At 37.2% G+C, this 1,163-nt stretch overlaps 1 protein-coding gene across 3 annotated transcripts in view; it reads right to left on the bottom strand.

Annotated features, from left to right (window-relative positions):
* The window catches only part of hck (HCK proto-oncogene, Src family tyrosine kinase), a 28,408-nt gene that overhangs the window by 22,232 nt on the left and 5,013 nt on the right, over nucleotides 1–1,163 (bottom strand). Inside the window, exon 2 of one of the 3 annotated variants that reach the window (XM_032522054.1) lies at nucleotides 731–735. The exons of the other annotated variants lie outside the window; for them this stretch is intronic. The gene's annotated coding sequence lies outside the window, so the exon portion shown is untranslated. The remainder of the gene's footprint in view (nucleotides 1–730; nucleotides 736–1,163) is intronic. 3 annotated transcript variants of the gene reach the window in all.

The following is a 1,163-nucleotide window of genomic DNA, read 5'->3' as shown; positions in this document are numbered from 1 at the left end:
TCTCTCTCTCTCTCTCTCTCTCTCTGGGAGGTCAATAGGAAGGCAGTTGTGTGCAGGAATGTGTATTTTGTTTTATTCACTTTCACTTGTCACACAACAACATGATCTGGCCACAGAAGTCAGATTTAGAAATATGACACTTAAAAGAAAATTTAATTTTGGAAGAGACTCTCATTCATGTTCTTGCAGGGGGTGAGTAATCAAACCACTGTCATGCCTGTACACCACATATGTGCTACAGCCTGTTACTTTAGCTTAGCATAAAGGCCGGTTACAGGGAGCTGTGTGCAAATTTAACTAAATCCACTCACCAGCGCCTCTACAATTTACATATCTTGTTTGTTTAATCTGTAAAAAAAAATTAAAAAAAATACAGTTTTATGGGGGATTGTGTGCCAGTAGCAGTAACTTTGCTGGAGTCTCTGACTGTTGCATGGCAACCTAACGGTGTTTGGTGTTTTCTGCCCCCAACGTCTCCTTCCAGGCAACGTGGATATGGTTAGTTTTAGGGTTAAGGTTAGGGTTCGCTGCCTGGAAGGCAACGTTGGAGACAAAAGAACACTGACACTGGGGAAGAAAGTTAATACGCTTAAATCCCATTACAAGACGTTGTGACATTGAATATGCCTCAATTTCCCAAGATTCTCTTAAAAGACACCATTGTGTTTATCTCACAGAATACAATATAACAGGAGCAAGTAGAGAAAGAGTGATGAGCTGTGTTCAAAACCGCTCCTTATCATGGAAATAGTGCACTATAAAGTGCGTTTGACACTTTGTAGCGGTGTTAGAATCCTCTGTGGTTAACCCCCTGAGGACAAAAGACGCACAAGCGAGTCCAAATGATGTTTGACAACACTCCTACTCAATATTACAATATAACAACATTTTATTTTTAGACATTTATTTATTATTTTATTCATATCTTATGCTTTTTGTGAACCCAAGACTTTTGTAAACTCATTTAACCCTTATATTGTCCTTGGGTTCAATTGACCCATTTTCCTATAAGAATGTTCTTTTTACTCAATTGTAATTACGCTCTTTAGCAAGTACAAATCTCTACTTTCATTAAATTTGGGGTGTCTTATTCAATTTTTTATTATTCAAAAAAAAAAACATTGAAGGGGTTTGGAAATAGTATTGAGTAAAAGTTGACATAT

This window comes from Etheostoma spectabile, chromosome 7, assembly GCF_008692095.1.
Source record: "Etheostoma spectabile isolate EspeVRDwgs_2016 chromosome 7, UIUC_Espe_1.0, whole genome shotgun sequence".
Taxonomy (NCBI): domain Eukaryota; kingdom Metazoa; phylum Chordata; class Actinopteri; order Perciformes; family Percidae; genus Etheostoma; species Etheostoma spectabile.
The sequence above is the reverse complement of the archived record's forward strand: the minus strand, read 5'-3'. Positions and strand labels throughout refer to the sequence as shown.